The sequence below is a fragment of the Schistocerca serialis genome, chromosome 7, assembly GCF_023864345.2.
Source record: "Schistocerca serialis cubense isolate TAMUIC-IGC-003099 chromosome 7, iqSchSeri2.2, whole genome shotgun sequence".
In the NCBI taxonomy this organism is placed as follows: domain Eukaryota; kingdom Metazoa; phylum Arthropoda; class Insecta; order Orthoptera; family Acrididae; genus Schistocerca; species Schistocerca serialis.
Window position 1 is genome coordinate 457,823,047 of NC_064644.1, and position 19,517 is coordinate 457,842,563.

Consider the following 19,517-nt stretch of genomic DNA (forward strand, 5'->3'; position numbering starts at 1 on the left):
CTTATTATTTTGCGGGATTTAATTACTTTTGCATTGGTTTGAGTGTGATGTTACTATGATGATACTGAGGTGTTATTCTTGTACTTCAATGTTTTGTTTCGGGACCAACTGGGAATGGAAGCAACATAATGGCAGAGTCAGGCACGCGAGGTGTGTTGGAACCAGAAGCGCTACAGATTTTGTTGGAAAAAGTAGCACAATTGACAGCAGACAACACACAGTTGAGAAATGAATTAACATATTGAAGTGAGCGGGAAACAGCATCTGATCAGTCATTGTTGCCTAGGGTGCAGGGGATTGATCCAGCTGCTGTGAGTTTGATTATTCCGTTTTCTGGCAAGGCAATTGAGGATGTGCAATCGCTTGTGGAGAACTTGGAGACTTCAGCGGTGATGAATGGTTGGTCTGATGAGCAGTTGTTTCATACAGCCAAGAACAGATTAACAGGTGAAGCGAAAACATATGTAAAGTGTTCTGAAGCCTTATGGAAGCCAGGACAGTTTAAGCAGTTAAAGGGAGGGCTTTGACATAGGTACAAAAAACGGAATAGCGCTTGGTACTTTAGAGGAATGTTAAGTACAATGTCAAAGAAACAGGGGGAGACGATGGAGAAATTTGCGGACAGGATAAGGGAAATTAATGAGTATACTTACGAGTTGGGTCAGAGTGATGAAGCGAATAGTGTGATGTTGCAGGAGGCCAAGCAAAGGGCACTTGATCTGTTTTTGAGATGATTATGTCACTGAAAGGGCATGAAGGGACTCCGAAATATTTGTATTTGGCCATTCAGCTGGCGATTCAATGTGAGGAAATCGACGTGGCAACAGGGGTACGTGAGAGGCAAACAGTGTTTACAGTGGGTGTGAAATGTTTTAAGTGTGATCGTAGGGGACATGTGCAAGGCCAATGTACCCAGTCACCGAGGAATAAAAGAAGGGTTGGAAATCGGCAGTGGAGAGGATGGAGAACAGGAGATAGGAGAGGTAGACAAGCGTTAAATGGCAGAGGGGGCCCAAGACCCACCTGAGGGAGCTCCCGTTTAATTTCAATGCTACGAATACGTATGCAGAGGTGGAATGTTCAGTGGCAGGATCCATAGGAACTAAAAAGTTTGAGATTTTGTTGGACATAGGGGCGCAAGTGTCAGTGGCTACTAGGAATATAATAGGGCGAATGAAGCTAGACTCACAACGTTATAGGTTCCGTGGAGTGGGGGATAAGGAGGTCACGACTTTGGGTCGGTGACAGTTGTCTTTGGAATAGAGAAAGTCCGATTAAATGCATGCATGGAGGTAGTACCATGGGTAAGCGAGGGCTACGACATGATCCTAGGAGTAGATTTCTTTCATCAACATCATGCCAAAATTGACCTTGGACACCGAACTGTGAAACTTGGTGGAATGTTATTTCAGCTAGGGGAAATTGTTGTCAATGCAGAGCTGTCGTGAAGTGCGTTCAACGTAATGAACAAACCAGTTGAACTGCGTACATTAGCATTAAGGCTTAATTCGCATGAGTGTGTGTCTGGTGGCACCAGGAAGTCGGTTTGGATAAGTGTGGAGTCAAATCCACTGTGGATACAGCATGTGTTATTGAACCATTGGAGGATAATGAAGTTTTGGGTCCAATGGGTTGTACGCGTACAGGAGGGGAACGACGGGCGAGTAGTTCCCGCGAACGTGGATGAATTTAGCACTGTAGACGTGAATTTGAGGAAAGGTGTTTTAGTAGCAAATTTGGATGTGCCAGATGACGAAGACTTGTGTTTGAGAGGTAGGCGAAGGGATCAACCACTAACTGCCGATAGAACTGCACTGCGTGACAACATTAAGCATTTGAAAGTAGGAGAAAGAGAGCATATGGAAGAATTATTGTGGGAATAATTTGGTTTTTCCACAAGGGCCGTTATCAACGACTCCATTAGTTCAACATAGAAAACCAACAGAGAATGAAGCACCCGTTTACCGTAAACCATGCAGAATACTGAGGTATTTGCAGCCGACTGTGGAGGATACCATTGCGTATGGTATTATAGAGCACAGTAATATTTGTTGGGGAGCGGGCATTGTCGTTGTGCCTAAAAAATCTATGGATGGAACTAAGAAATACAGGTTCTGTTGTGACTACCGATACCTCAATAAAAAGACAGTAACGGACGCAGACTCCATTCCAAACATATCGGAGACTTTGCATTACTTAGGACAGTGCCAGTAGTTTTCTACGATGGATTTGACAAGTGCTTATCATCAGTTAGAGGTGGCTGCAAAGGATCGTACAAAACTGCTTTCTCTACTCCCGGAGGCCATTACCAGTACATTAGAATGCCATTCGTGTAGAAAAACGCTCCGGCAACGTTTCAGCGGTTGCTAGACCGTGTCTTGAGAGGCTTGAAACCACGACAGTGTCTGGTCTATTTGGATTACATTATATTGCTTTCAAGTAGTATGGAGCAACATAGACAGCGGTTGAGGGAAGTATTTATGAGGTTAAGAGCATCTCTTTTGAGGTTGAGCCTGGAGAAGTGTCATTTTGCATTAGAAGAAGTAAAATATTTGGGTTATATTATCAGTAAGGACGGACTGCGAACAGATCCGAGGTTGGTACAGGCTTTAAAGGATTTTCGGGAACCAAAAACAGTTAAGGAACTGCAGTCATTCATCGGAATTTTCCATTTCTATCGAAAGTTCGTGAAGGGTTTTGCACATTTAGCGCAGCCATTGACGCGATTGTTACGGAAGGGTGTGAAATTTGAGTGAACAGAAGAGTGTCAGAAAGCGTTTGGCAAACTGAAAGAAGTGTTAACATCAAGTCCGGTTCTTGTGTTTCCAGATTTTGAAAGGTGTTTATACTAGCATGCGATGCATCGAATCAAGCATTAGAGTTTGTCCTTAGTCAGGAAATTGATGGGAAAGAACATCCTGTAGCCTTTGCGTCTAGGCAGTTGAATGCAGCAGAGAAGAATTACTCAACAACAGAGAAGGAGATGCTTAGCGCAATCTACGGAATCACATATTTTAAATGTTATTTATATGGGAGAAGATTTCGGGTAGTTGAAACGTCCCCTTAGAAAAATTTATGAATTACTGTGCTGATAAACCCCTTACGTTATTTGATTTTCAGACAGCTGAGCAAAACTGAACGCGCTCAGACATTTCTCTCTTTACTTATTCTGATCATCAATAAACTGACGCACAATATTTTTAGCGCAACGCAATCTGACTTTCAATAATCCCTACAAAAGAATGGCCCTGACTAACAATAACCTATACCTTTCATGAATCACTTACCTCACAAAAATCTTCGTTACTGAAACTGAGGCAATACAGCGAGCGCCAATACTGTCAGCTAAATAAAAGGTTCTAACCACTGAAGGCACTAACTACTGATAGGAATACTTAGCAAATGAAAGATTTTGATAGAGAACAAACAATGTATTTACCTTAATCGTGTTCAAAAGTCATAATATATATATATATATATATATATATATATATATATATATATATATATATATATATATGTCAGTTCATGACATCCAGTCTTACAAATTTACTCTTTCTGATGGACACACGCCCAGATCATCCGCTCTCAAAAGTCCGCCTCTCACTCCCCACATCCACCACCGCTGGCGGCTCACCTCTAACTGCGCAACGCTACGTGCTGTTCACATCCAAAACATTCGAACAATGCAAACCAGCCACAGACTTCACACAGCAGTCAGTGATTTTCATATAGAGCGCTAGGTGGCGTGACAAACATACCTAAACAGCCTACTTACATAGTGACACATCATGCTGCGTTGAAGTGGTTGTTGGGGTTGAAGGATCCGTCCACTAGACTCGCTAGATGGGCCCTGAGGTTTAATGAATTCGACCACGAGGTGGTGCACAAGCCTGGGAAGAAGCACGGTAATGCGGATGCACTAAGTAGGAAGGTGGCGAAAGTAGTAGTCATTGGTTATGACCTAGCATTACGGCAAAAATTACAGGACGGAGACAACTATTGTAAATTTATCGGACACAGCCACAATTTGATATGTACGATAGTCTTCTGTGCAGGGAAACGAAGTTTTGGCCAAGGGTAGTAGTGCCAGCAAAGTTGAGGGATGAGATTTTAAAGTAAACACATGATCACGTGTTATCTGGTCATAGGAGAGTGTCAGAGAGGTATTGGTGGAGAGGTAGGAAAGTAGATGTGGATCAATATGTCAAGAATTGTATACAATGTGCGCAGAGAGCAGATTTGAGCCGAAAACAGATACGACAACGATTACTGGAAGCGACATGTCCATTTCCTTTATTGGCGATTGATGTCTTAGGACCTTTCAGGTGAACACCATCTTAGAACAGATTCGTTCTGACAATAATAGAACATTTTCGAGGTATGTGGAGATGGTGGCTATTATTTACGGAGTCGACTTTGTTGGTTGGTTGGTCTGCTTAGGGGAGGAGACGAAACAGCGAGGTCATCGGTCCTATCGGCTTAGGAAGACTGGGGAAGGAAGCCAGCCATGCCCTTTCAAAGGAACCACCCCAGCCCTGTGGATTACCACCTAGTTGTTTCAGTGAATTACTATGTGGTAGTCCACAGTGTACCAGTGTATGGACTGGATGGGAAAGACGCTTTTGATATGCGGCGATGTATGGTAATACACACCGTAGTTGATAGCGCTATAAATTTTAGCGATTTTACCAGATATTCCGTAATTTCAACGCCAGCTATTGACACAGCAGATTGCTTCCCAGTTTCTGTATCATCGCTAATCACCCCTCAACTACGTTGGAGATACCATATACTAGATTGCAAATGCCGATAGGTGACTGTGCAGTACATCTGTTTGGTCATATACATCAAAGTATACCAGGTGTTAGATAAGTTCAAAGCTAGCCATTTACACTGTAGAATCATCCCAATATTTGCGTCATCATTAAATCACGCTTCCACTACTCTGCAAGTACCATGTACTGGATTGCGAATGCAGATAGATGACTGTGCAGTATGTCCATTTGGCCATATACACCACAGCAAAACTAGCTAACATCAGACCAGAATTTCTCTGTGCCAGAGGAACACTACCAGAGCTCTGGTGATGCTCTGCCGACGATTCCGCTCTATAATAACTCAAGGAACCAAATTCACAATTATTCTCGTTCTTGCTGGCGATATGAAGCTGTAATTACTTCGTTCACCATTACTGATGGACTTATATTTCTGTATATTGTACTTGCTGCATTTGTTTCTTTCTTTCTTTGTTCCTTACTGAAAAAGTTTTTCTCTAGCTGCGGAAGTTTTTCTGGTTTTCATCAGAAGTGAGTCTAATTGATGTCTATTTCCTTTCTTGAGACGATACTTTTCTGTCTGGAGTTGGCAAGATGTTCTTGCCAGTATCGTGCTAAGAAATGGTAGTGGATGCTGGTGTTACCGATTTGCCCTGCTTTTCAGTTACGTCTTTTAAAGATACGCACTTTTCGCCCAGAATGTTGGTAATAACTTGATTGGTGGGGGTTGAAGGAACAGGAGACTCGAATGACATTGAAGGTGCGAATTTCTCCTCGGGAAGAATGTTTCTGCAGAAAGGAAATATTCCTGTGCACTGGAGCCTTTCGATACCACAACCAACAGATGCAGTTATGTTCGACGCATCACAGAAAATAGTAAGAACTTTTTGTTTTGTAATGCTTTCATTGGTGTTACGACGAATCCACTCAGTTACATCTCTGTGCTACTTTGCCTTTAGAGACCTAAAGAAAGATCTACTGAAAGGCTGTAGTAAATGTGTACTGTGTGGAGACAATCCCAATAGGTCTCTCCCATTTTCGCGACAGTACGATATACCATCCAAGCTGGTATGGCTATCCAGGTAGTCAATAATAAGAACTGTACTACTACCCATTTTCTTGTATTTCTTCAAGTGTCGAAGATAGATCATGAACAGTTCTTCATTAATGTATCCCGATTCACTCACCTCCGTAATGGAACCAAGATCACCATCCGGACTGCAAAGCTACACAAAGGCAAATACTAACAATACTACGAAACTCAAAAATAGCGCGAAATCTTATACTGATTGGAACTGAACTTATACCGAATTATACCACCTTACCTATACAAGGTGGGTAAAATAAAGGTGGCCCAGAAAAATATTTATAATAAAATTGACATGGGGCTGGCCCCTGTAAACAGGCGTCACAGAAGATACTGGAAATGGCCATCGTTGATATAGATGCAAGGCTGTGTTCGATATATCAGACTTTGAGGCACTAGTAGCAGGGACTAATGACCACAGATGTTAAGTCCCATAGTGCTCAGAGCCATTTGAACTAGTAGCAGGTCGCCTGAGTGGAGGACAGCAGCAGCGTTTTTCATTTTCTACTGTAGCTCGTAGGGAGGGAGATAAAGTGACGAAGGATGGCCAGGACATTGCAATGCCCCTGCTAATTGTCCTCTCCTCACCGAACACCTCATGCATTCGTGACAATACAGTAGAGGCGGTGTGTGCTGTTGCTCTGTCTTGCTGAATGTATCAACACAGTCGTTTATCTTCTGTGAACTGGAGTAAACGCACTGGTTAGCACTAACAGGTTCGTGAATTGTGTCACGGTGTGAACACCAGACACTGCGCACCAAACGCCAATGTTGAGGTAATGCAACGGCTCTTAAAAGTACTGTTGCGGATTTTCTGAGGCATAATGGCGTAACTTCTCTGAGTTCACGTACCCTGACAGGCTGAAGCAGGCTCCATCTCAAGAAATGGAAAACTGAGAATTCAGAACTCCTGATACAACTTCAGTCAGAAGCCACCGGCATACCCCAATACGCGAAAGTTTATCAGGACGCTGTAACTCGACACAGTAGCATATTTGTAAAAATACAAATGAAAGTCCCCTTACCCACCAGGTTAGCCGAGAGGGCTAATGCGCTGCTTCTTGGACTCGGGTAGGCGAGCCAGTCTCGGATCGAATCCGACCGGAGAATTAACGGTGGGGGCCAGTGTTGTTTTTAGGCGGTTTACCACATCCCACTAGGTAAATACCGGGCTGGTCCCCACGTTCCGCCTCAGTTACACGCCTCGCAGGCGTTTGAAACACATTCGCACTATTTCATGATATACATTAGACGCAGACAGCTGGGGCACACTGTTTCCGTCCCGGGGGGTACGGGGTGGCGGCAGGAAGGGCATCCGGCCACCCCTTCAGTCAACCATGCCACATCCGATCGTAACCTTGCAGACCCTGCGAGAACTGTGGCCTAAAGGCACCAGTAAAAAAGAAGAACAAATGAAGTTCTCCTTCGTCAATGTTTTCTCAAGACGGAATTTTCCGGGCGAGTTTCATTTTGCCCACCGTGTAGATGCTCCACGAAACTTTCTAGATATTCTTTTTATTTTCTTTTGTTTGCTTACACATGTTCTTCTAGTTAAAAGAACATTTGCCCTATCCCAGGGCGTGTATTGAACCTAGACCAGCATATGTATATTTTCTTGATTATAATTACTACGAATGAACCTGTGACAAACTTACAGATCCGTCAATCATTCTCTTCCTATGTTCTGCGACCACGTGTATCTCAAGATTTACTTACAGAGAATAAATGTGTGGTACGGGATTTCCCCAATCGTAACAGACTTCACAATCCACTCTTTACCGATTTGGACCTTGGTCCTACGTCGCAGATCGTTCACCTGTGTTAAGGTTGAAACCACACCAGTAAGGCCCGCATCTCGTGGTCGTGCGGTAGCGTTCTCGCTTCCCACGCCCGGGTTCCCGGGTTCGATTCCCGGCGGGGTCAGGGATTTTCTCTGCCTCGTGATGGCTGGGTGTTGTGTGCTGTCCTTAGGTTAGTTAGGTTTAAGTAGTTCTAAGTTCTAGGGGACTGATGACCATAGCTGTTAAGTCCCATAGTGCTCAGAGCCATTTGAACCATTGAACACCAGTAAGATCATAGCGTAGAGCAAGAAACTGCCCGACCCTGTAATACCATTACACGGATTGTTTAAAATAAATGCAGAGAGGGATAGAGTCGAATGATTTACTTTCACGATGATGAGAGCATTAAACGAATATATGGTTTCGCATGAGAAGTTAATCTACCCTACATGATACTGTACTTTTTCCCCTAATAACGTGCAGGCGATGAGATAACAAGCAAGGAATATCACCGTAGTTGAAGAGGAGCGAATGTCGCCTTTTTTTACGAATTTCTCTCTTGTGCCATCCTCTTCACCTTGAGTAGCACTTCTTCTCAACGTCCTCATTTAGTTCTTAGATGTATTCCAATCTCTGTCTTCCTCAATAGTTTTATCATCGACAGGTCTTTCTAGTACCGTGGCGGCTATTCCATGACGTGTTAACATGTGTCCTGTCTCCTGTCCCTTCTCCTTCTCTGCAGATTATGTTCCTTCCTTCGTCGATTCTGCGGAGAACCTACTCATACATTATCCTGTCGAGTGGGACACTGAAAACCACCATGTCAGCTCACAGGTGCTTCGCGCCCATGTCCACTAATTTGCGCAGGCAACTGCTTGTGTAATGAAAGCTTGTGACTAAAGCAGATCATAGTATGCGAAATCACCTCGACAATTCTGGAGCTTTAAGTTTAAAGATACCGAATGTCACTTGACGGCCACATATCACCACATGGCGGAACATTGTTGTTTATTGCCTTTTTTCTTTTTTTGTTCAGACAGCTGTTCACATCGCTCAACATTTTAATTGAAATCGATATGAAGCTACAAAGTTTCGTTTTCAGGCACAAAATGCAGAAAACTGAAATGGAAACCAACAAAAACGGCTATTTGGACATAAAAATAATGTTGAAAATGGTCTCAAGGCACAAAACTGTACGGAAATCAGTGGATTCTCAGAAAATAGAGGAGTGTGATTAAGATCCATTAAAACTATGCAAATCTCTATAACCAAGCACTAAGAAGGCACAAATGCACCAAAAAGGATTTAGAAGAAAATACTGACCTAAAGAAGGTCATCAATACAATTAAAATGAAGCATAGATTAAAACGACCAAGAATAACTGTTACACATTACAGTTTTGAACTTGGCTGTTACTCAGCATAAGTACACTAGTTTCAACATAGGATTATACAGCCAACCACCTGCACGTAACTGGTAGGTACATCGACCTAGCTTTCGACACCTACAAGGGCAGAATGAAATTTTGCTACGTCGTAAGATTAAATAGCTAAAAAGCAAGGGTCAGAATTTGGAGCAGCTGTGCTCAAGTCAAAAGTAAACTAAAACGTTCTAGCGTTTGCCACATGTGTCCAGCTGGGAACAACATTGTAAAACAGCACGTCAAACGCATTCAAGTGGGTGCCATTCGTGATCTCCTCTGGAGGTATAAGTAGGGGGAAGCAATATATTCTGTATCTCATCCAGAAACGCACCATTTCGAAACCTGGACAGCAAGCTACACCGCGATGCAGAGCGCCTCTCTTGCAGAGTCTGCCACTTGAGTTTGCCAAAAATCTCCGTAGCGCTATCACGCTTACCAAATAACCATGTGACGAAACGTGTCGCTCTTCTTTGGATCTTCTCTATTTCCTCTGTCAACCCGACCTGGTACGGATCCCACACTGATGAGCGATACTCAAGTATAGGCCGAACGAGTGTTTTGTAAGCCACCTCCTTTGTTGATGGACTACATTTTTAAGGACTCTCCCAATGAATCTCAATCTGGAACCCGCCTTACCAGCAATTAATTTTATATGATCATTCCACTTCAAATCGTTTCGCACGCATACTCCCAGATATTTTACAGAAGTAACTGCTACCAGTGTTTGTTCCGCTATCATATAATGATACAATAAAGGATCCTTCTTTCTATGTATTCGTAATATATTACATCTGGCGGTTACACCGGTTATTAATGTATCATCACTTCACATTTGGAAGGGCTTATCTCGAGCTTACATTAACCTGGGATCTTACGATATTATTCACTTAGATATGTCTATACAAATGTATTCCTGAAATTTCATTACTCTACATTATTTTTTGATATTGCCATGTTTTCCTTACGTATAGTTTTAAGGAAGTATTTCGTCATAAAATTGTTTCATGTGAAAGGTATTCGTGAAGATTGCCATGTGAGAAGGTTTAGAACAATGAAACAAATCAGTATTCCTCCTGTCTGTGTAGTTATTCATTAAGAAATTACCTGTTGTAGTGATAACGTCCTAAAGAAAATCGGTACAGTCATTATCGAAACATTTATGTCCGTAGAGTAAAATACAACTGATGCAAAAGAAAAGTGGAAGTTGCAAAGCAGGTGGCTTCGACGAAAGGGCGACTAATTATCCGGCGGTAAGGGGTACTTGCAAATTTTCCTCTCACCTCGTCCACCCACTATTCGTTGCGGTAATCCGTAATAAGTACGCTCGCTTCCGCCGGCTGTGGATAAGTTGCCTCACTGCGGTACAGCGGGATCTGCGGCGCGCTTTTGCGAGAAGCCGTGAGCAAAGACATGACCGTAAGCCGTGGGCGACCATTAGCCAATCGAAGACAATGGCTAGCAGCAGACAAAAGGCTTCAGCCCGCTCCAGGAAGCCGCCAAAGGATTACCTCCTCTCTCATCTTCTTACTTCCTTACAATGGAGTGAGTAATGAGCCAAAAAGCGAGATCTCATTTGAAGTACAATAAAACCAGCTGCACGACACGACTCGAAAACAAGTTTAATCCTTTTATTGGAGCCACTAAACTGTGCAAGTTAATGCAATAAAGAATTTACAGAACAGAGCGGTAAGTATGAATAATTATTTTCACTTTCTCAGAAATCTTTCATTCCATTTCTTCCAATTCAGATAACCTTTTCTTTTTCGATTTCATCACATTTTTCATGCAGCCATTTCGTCTCAGCTTCCCTGCAGTTCATTTTCATTTCATTCCTAAGAAACTCTTATTTTTGTACACCTGAACGTTTTTATACATTCCGCTTTCGTCGACCTAATGAAGTACTTATTCTGTTACCAATAGTTTCTTCGCAGTCATCTTCCTTGTACTTACGTTTTTCTTCCAACCATCCGTGATTGCCATCTTTAGGGAAGCCCATTCCTCTTCAACTGAACTGCCTAATGGGCTATTCATTATCGCAGTATCTGGAGAACAGCATTGTGTGGTGGTGAAACATGGACTGTTGGAAACCCAAAACAGAAGAGGTTTTGTGCTACAGACGAATGTTGGACATTAGGAGGCGTGAAAAGATACGGCATGAGGAGGTTCTGCGCAAAATCTCAGGGGAAAGGAAAACGTGGAAAGCACTGACAAAGAGAAGGAACAGGATGATAGCACATCTGTTAAGACATCAGGGAATAATTTCCATGGTAATATAGGAGAATACAGGGGGTAAAAACTGTAGAAGCAGACAGAGGTTGGAATACATCCAGCAAATAATTGAGAACGTAGGTGGCAAGTGCTACTCTGAGTTGAGAGGAGAGGAACGAGGTGGGCCGCATCAAACCATTCGGAAACGACTTAAAAAAAGAAACATGATTCCATAACATCATCTGTTTCGTGGTCAATTCTGATGTTAAATTTGTCGCTGGTCTGATTTCTGCAACTTCTCATTACATTCGCCATTCTTCGATTTATTCTCAATACATATTCTGTATTCATTAGAATGTTCATTCCTTTCAGCAGAAAATGTAATTCTCCACTTTCACTGAGGATAGCAATGTTATCAGTGAACATTATTATTGATATCCTTTCACGCTGAATTTTAATTCCATTCTTGAACCTCTCATTTATTTCCCTTCTTGTTTCTTCATGTATAGACTGAGCAATGGGGCGAATAACTACGTTCCTGCCTAAAATCATTTTTAATCCAACAATTTCATTCTTGATCTTCCACCATTATTGTCTCCTCTTTGTTCTTGTACGTATGGTATATTACCAGTTTTATCCCATAGCTTACCGCTATTTTTCTCAGAATTTTTAAAATCTTGTAGCATTTCACACTATCGAACGCTTTCTCAACGTCTACAAATTTGTCCTGATTTTTCTTCAGTCTTGCTTCCGTTATCAACAGCAGTGTCAAAATTGCCTCTCTGGAGCCTTTACCTTTCCTAAAGCCAAACTGATCGTCGTCTAACATATCCTCAATTTTCTTTCCATTTCTTTTACATGTTATTCTTGCAAGCAACTTGGATGCATGAGCTGTTAAGCGGTTTGTGCTTAATTGTCGGACTTGCCAGCTCCTGTCTTCGGAATTGTGCGGATGATATTTTCTCCGAAAGTTAGATGGTATTTTGCCAGACTCATAGATCCTACACGCCAACATCAGTAATCGTTTTGTTGCCACATTCCCAAATGACTTTAGATATTTTAATGGAATGTTGTCTAGCCCCTCTGCCTTATTTGATCTCAAGCCATCCGAAGCTCTTAAATTTTGATTTTATTACTGGATTCACTATGTCTTCTATATTGATAACTGTCCCTCTTCATAGAGGTTTTCAATGTACTTTTTCCCCCTGTCCACCGTCTCTCTGCATTTACTGGTGGAATACCCATTCCGTTCTTAAAGCTGCCACGCTTTCTTTTGCGTTCACCAACGGTTGTTTTGACTTTTCTGTATGCTGTCTCGGATCACAATTTAGTGATGATGAAGAATAGGTTGCAGTTCAAGAGACGAGTCAGTTGAAGAGGAATGAACAACTATAAAGAGGGCAATCAACTTAAGTTGGAAAGAAAACCGTAGCTACAAAGAACGAAACTGTGAAGAAATCATGGATAAAATATGAAACACTTCAGCTAGTCGACGAAAGAAAGAAATACAAAAATGTTCGAGAAAATTCAAGAATACAGAAATACAGGTCAAAAAAATGTTCAAATGTGTGTGAAATCTTATGGGACTTAACTGCGAAGGTCGTCAGTCCCCAAGCAAGCGCATCTTCCATCGACACTGCTGCGATCGACAATGTAAAACGGGGCAAGATGTTCAAAATTCTGAGAGAAATAGGGTAAGCAACAGAGAAAGAAGGCTAATACACAATATTTACAAGAATACAGATTGAACAATAAGACTGGAAGACCAAGAACAAAGTTTTTGGATTAAAGAGGGCGTGATACAAGAATGTATTCTTTCGTCCCTGCTGTTCAATCTGTACGTCGAGATTGAAATACTTTGAGAAGATAACTAAAGACGTATGTTACAACTGCCACTCTGATATGAAGAGGTTGGTACAGGAGAGGAATTCGTGGCGGGCCGCATAAAACCAGTCGGGAGACTGATAACTCGAAAGAAATCGCTACCTTTACTACAAATAAGCTTCAATAGCTAATATAAGAACGTAATAGAGTATGTTGAAAAGTAGACTTGTAAAATAATGACAATAATACTAAAAATATAAAAAATACTTTAAAAATTTAGAAACTGACAATGAATTCATAGAACCGGGAGTTCGGTTATTCTATATGGGGAAAGTTAAGAACCTGACTGCATGGATAGCAAAAGAAGTGAGCATACGAGTAGAAATTGCCTACACTGCATTTGCTAAACGAAGTAGACCTTTCAAATTCTGTTAACCTGATGTGTCTGAAACGGTAAGTCACAATCACTGTGTAATACAGTGTTGACTTACGACAGTGAGACATCAACTCTTAGTACTAGTGCTATTGAAAGAAAGGAAGTTTGATCTTGGGAAACGCAGAGATGCAAATTGCAATGAACGAGAAGAAGCAAAGAAAAAGAAATAGATAAGGAAATGGAATGTAGTGGATGAAGTAACTTTGTCAACAATTTTTCTTCTTTAGAGCCAGCAGCGTGACTATTAGGAAGGTATACCAAAATGGCTGTATATTATACTGTTCCTTATTCACGACACTGTTTCGGCATTTGTCGCCACTGTCAAGTACAGTTACAAAAAAGTAATCCAACGACGTAATACGGACGTCAGATCAGTCTAGACGTACTTGGCAAATGTCGATAAATGCCGAAACAGTGTCGTGAATAAAGATCAGTTATATTGGTGCATCTTTCTAATAATCGTGTAATTATAAGAGCTAACTTTGATTGAGGTGACACTGAAATAGTACTGGCAGGATATGTATCAAGATGAATGAATGGTCCTTAGAACAAGGAAGTCTTTTGCCATATTCCAAGACACACGAAGGGAGCATGATGTAAATTTAATAGAAGGTGGGTAGCTGAAATCTCGAATCCAAGCGGTAACGACGTTCTACTTTCAGTTGAAGGCTATAAGGGATGGAGGAACAGACAGGAGACCTTTTTCTTGGAGTGTTTGCTGAGTGGCTAGTAAGGATGATCTGCAGCAACTAATTTACGCCCGGAAATATACTACCTGAGAGTATGTGATGTTTTCTCATGAAAACGAGTCAAATTTAGAAGAACTTGGCAGTATGAGCCCACTTATCAGTATACCCCTTCTCGTCTGGCTGCAAGCGCTGATTCGATCGGAAAGGGTATCATGAAGCCGTTATATCCTCGCCTGGGGTGGGCTGGTCCGCAGTAATTGTATCTGATCCTTAATGCATTGGTTACTGGCACCAGCACGGAGTTGACGTCCGAACATCTCCCTCGCATGTACTGTTGGGGACAGATATGCGTATCTTGCTAGCCATCGAAGTACCTCAAAATCGCTCAGGTAATTCATAGACACACGTGGTAAGTTTGGACAAGCATTGCTATGTTGGAAAATGACAGCGCGGTACTGTCGCCTGAGAGTGAGACGCGAGGAAACAGGATGACGGAGACGTACCGTTGTGCCTTCAGAGTTCCCTTAACCACTACAAGCCGTGGCCTGAAGTCATACGCGATGTCTTTCTACAGCATGACACCAGGAGCAAACCGCGGTTCCTTAAGAGAACACCAAAAAGCAGTTTTACCATTATCTCGTACCAAGACAGAGCCGCGGATTCCAAGGTGCCAATGCACAGGAAATGGCTTTAATTTTTCCGATATATTCTTAAGATCTCCCTGAACATTTTCCTAATATCTTCAGCCATTCCCATCATACAGGTTCATAGGTTCAAAACTATTCTACTTGAACATATAAAATATACACGTAATATCCGGTGTCACGGGAAAACGCGATTTATAACGTGACGTATCACGGAGAAATATGCTATAAAGCGTCTCCGTTATCATCAGAATAGTTATGGGAACCGACATGTTATAGTACTGAAGCACATTTAAAATTTCTGTGCACGTAAAATCCGGTCTGAGCCGTAAAATTAATTTTGCTTTATTTCAGTTTCACATTTTACTGCACCATAAAGTTCTTTTCATACGACTGACATGCCCTACCGTGGCAGGGAAAAGAAGGGAACCAGAGGAAAAATGCTCGTATCGGAGCATAAAAAAGGGGCATATCTTCGTATTTGAAAGACTAATTGAAAAGTAGGATACCAGTTGCCTCATTCTACGTTTCTCAGCCCTTTAAAAGTTTTCCCCAAAATTTTGGTATTCAAACATAATCACGCTGTTTTTTCTGAGAGAGTAGGAGACAGCGGCCGTGGGAAAGAGACGGAAAAGCAGTAAATAGGTACTGCAAAATAGGTACTGCAAAATAGGCAGCGGTTCATCTACATATACATTTATACTCCGCAAGCCACTCAACGGAGAGTGGCGGAGGGCACTTTACGTGCCACTGTGATGCAGAAAACTCAAAGAAGACAATGGACAATTGAAATGTGACAGAAAGAGAAGGACACAGCGGCAGTGGGTCATACTTTACCGTGACGAAACGATGCTAGGAAAAGAGTAAAGGAGACAACGCTAGTGGGAGAGTAACAAAGAGAAGGAGAAAACCGGAGTGGGTGACGGCCAGCGATAACGCGAAAGTCCATGACAGTGACAGTGAGCGAGAGGAGGCTAGTGACAGTGACAGTATGAATGAGACAGTAGCAGTAAGAGAGAGCAAGAGGAAGGCACTAACAATAAAGGTAGACAGTATTAGTAAGGCAGAACGAAGGAGGTTGTGGCTGTGAGACACCCGCAGTTAGAGAGACACAAACAGACAATGACAATGACAATGAGATGGGCCGAATGAGTGAATGAGAATGGGCAAGTGGGAGTGGATGGATATGGGCGAATTACAGCGCTGAAATAGTGGGTGTGAGCGAGTTACAGAGAGGGGAGCTTGAGGGAGTCAATGGTGATTTGCACCTTAAAAGGAGCGCATACTCACATGCCAAAATCTTAGTGAACATTTTCAGAGATGCTCAGGAACGTAGAATGAGGCAACTGGTACCCCACTTTTCAGTCACAGTCTTTTGAACATGAGCATATTCGCCTATTTTGTGCTGCAGCAGGAACATTTTTTCGCTGGTTCTTTACTACTCCAAATGACCTAATGGCGTTGCTTGAAAATTTCATTACACCTGCTGATTATTCCCAGGAATACCTTTTATTAATTTACTCTCTTGTCAGTATTACAATCTGTCGTTGACTGTGATCATAGATTATGTTTGTATCAATGGTTTATGGGGTACTGAACCGTCCTAACAATTTAATTTGTGCAGGACCATGACACGAGCGGGGCTCCTTGCCTTTTGCGAGTCCCTTTACGTGACAGGTTTAATGTGACACGAAGTTTGAAAATAGTGTACACTCTGCTGAAAGTTGAAAGACTCTCTGGGAATAGGTTTTGTGGTTCAAATGGTTCAAATGGCTCTAAGCACTATGGGACAACATCTCAGGTCATCAGTCCCCTAGATTTATACCTAACCTATACCTTATCCTAAGAACATCACACACATCCATGCCCAAGGCAGGATTCGAACCTGCCACCGTAGCAGCAGGGCGGTTTCGCACTGAAGCGTCTAGAACCGCTCGGTCACAATGGCTGGCAGGTTTTGTGACAAGACAACGATGTTGCATGCCCAGATAATCTCACAAGCTGCGACATGGTCGCGAATTGGACAGTGACCAAAACATAGAGTAAATTTCCATTACTTCAAGTCCATTTGGCGATGCCACTACGGCTCCTTTATATTAGGACATACTTTTAGAAAACAGATCTGAAAATGGTCATTATAGACCGAAACATAATAGGTGAATATGGATTGGGGGACAGAAATGAAAGAGGAAGCCGCCTGGTCGAATTTTGCACAGAGCACAACATAATCATAACTAACACCTGGTTTAAGAATCATGAAAGAAGGTTGTATACATGGAAGAACCCTGGAGATACTAAAAGGTATCAGATAGATTATATAATGGTAAGACAGAGATTTAGGAACCAGGTTTTAAATTGTAAGACATTTCCAGGAGCAAATGTGGACTCTGACCACAATCTATTGGTTATGACCTGTAGATTAAAACTGAAGAAACTGCAAAAAGGTGGGAATTTAAGGAGATGGGACCTGGATAAACTAAAAGAACCAGAGGTTGTACAGAGATTCAGGGAGAGCATAAGGGAGCAATTGACAGGAATGGGGGAAATAAATACAGTAGAAGAAGAATGGGTAGCTTTGAGGGATGAAGTAGTGAAGGCAGCAGAGGATCAAGTAGGTAAAAAGACGAGGGCTAGTATAAATCCTTGGGTAACAGAAGAAATATTGAATTTAATTGATGAAAGGAGAAAATATAAAAATGCAGTAAGTGAAACAGGCAAAAAGGAATACAAACGTCTCAAAAATGAGATCGACAGGAAGTGCAAAATGGCTAAGCAGGGATGGCTAGAGGACAAATGTAAGGATGTAGAGGCCTATCTCACTAGGGGTAAGATAGATACCGCCTACAGGAAAATTAAAGAGACCTTTGGAGATAAGAGAACGACTTGTATGAATATCAAGAGCTCAGATGGAAACCCAGTTCTAAGCAAAGAAGGGAAAGCAGAAAGGTGGAAGGAATATATAGAGGGTCTATACAAGGGCGATGTACTTGAGGACAATATTATGGAAATGGAAGAGGATGTAGATGAAGATGAAATGGGAGATATGATACTGCGTGAAGAGTTTGACAGAGCACTGAAAGACCTGAGTCGAAACAAGGCCCCCGGAGTAGACAATATTCCATTGGAACTACTGACGGCCGTGGGAGAGCCAGTCCTGACAAAACTCTACCATCTGGTGAGCAAGATGTATGAAACAGGCGAAATACCCTCAGACTTCAAGAAGAATATAATAATTCCAATCCCAAAGAAAGCAGTTGTTGACAGATGTGAAAATTACCGAACTATCAGCTTAATAAGTCACAGCTGCAAAATACTAACACGAATTCTTTACAGACGAATGGAAAAACTAGTAGGAGCCAACCTCGGGGAAGATCAGTTTGGATTCCGTAGAAACACTGGAACACGTGAGGCAATACTGACCTTACGACTTATCTTAGAAGAAAGATTAAGGAAAGGCAAACCTACGTTTCTAGCATTTGTAGACTTAGAGAAAGCTTTTGACAATGTTGACCGGAATACTCTCTTTCAAATTCTAAAGGTGGCAGGGGTAAAATACAGGGAGCGAAAGGCTATTTACAATTTGTACAGAAACCAGATGGCAGTTATAAGAGTCGAGGGACATGAAAGGGAAGCAGTGGTTGGGAAGGGAGTAAGACAGGGTTGTAGCCTCTCCCCGATGTTGTTCAATCTGTATATTGAGCAAGCAGTAAAGGAAACAAAAGAAAAATTCGGAGTAGGTATTAAAATTCATGGAGAAGAAATAAAAACCTTGAGGTTCGCCGATGACATTGTAATTCTGTCAGAGACAGCAAAGGACTTGGAAGAGCAGTTGAATGGAATGGACAGTGTCTTGAAAGGAGGATATAAGATGAACATCAACAAAAGCAAAACAAGGATAATGGAATGTAGTCCAATTAAGTCGGGTGATGCTGAGGGAATTAGATTAGGAAATGAGGCACTTAAAGTAGTAAAGGAGTTTTGCTATTTGGGGAGTAAAATAACTGATTATGGTCGAAGTAGAGAGGATATAAAATGTAGGCTGGCAATGGCAAGGAAGGCGTTTCTGAAGAAGAGAAATTTGTTAACATCCAGTATTGATTTAAGTGTCAGGAAGTCATTTCTGAAAGTATTCGTATGGAGTGTAGCCATGTATGGAAGTGAAACATGGACGATAAATAGTTTGGACAAGAAGAGAATAGGAGCTTTCGAAATGTGGTGCTACAGAAGAATGCTGAAGATTAGATGGGTAGATCACATAACTAATGAGGAAGTATTGAATAGGATTGGGGAGAAGAGAAGTTTGTGGCACAACTTGACCAGAAGAAGGGATCGCTTGGTAGGACATGTTCTGAGGCAACAAGGGATCACCAATTTAGTATTGGAGGGCAGCGTGGAGGGTAAAAATCGTAGAGGGAGACCAAGAGATGAATACACTAAGCAGATTCAGGAGGATGTAGGTTGCAGTAGGTACTGGGAGATGAAAAAGCTTGCACAGGATAGAGTAGCATGGAGAGCTGCATCAAACCAGTCTCAGGACTGATGACCACAACAACAACAACAACAACAGACCGAAACAGATAGTCTGATGACAAAAAATTTGTGACCGTAGACGTGACGTAAAGCAAATTTACTTAAATAATCTATCAT